Raw genomic sequence first — 201 nt, forward strand, 5'->3', positions numbered from 1 at the left:
ACATATATACATATATATATATACATACATATATATATACACATACATATATATATATATTTATACACATACATATATATATATTTATACACATACATATATATATATATTTATACACATACATATATATATATTTATACACATACATATATATATATATTTATACACATACATATATATATATTTATATATATATATATA

Source organism: Octopus bimaculoides, chromosome 2 (assembly GCF_001194135.2).
Source record: "Octopus bimaculoides isolate UCB-OBI-ISO-001 chromosome 2, ASM119413v2, whole genome shotgun sequence".
NCBI lineage: Eukaryota > Metazoa > Mollusca > Cephalopoda > Octopoda > Octopodidae > Octopus > Octopus bimaculoides.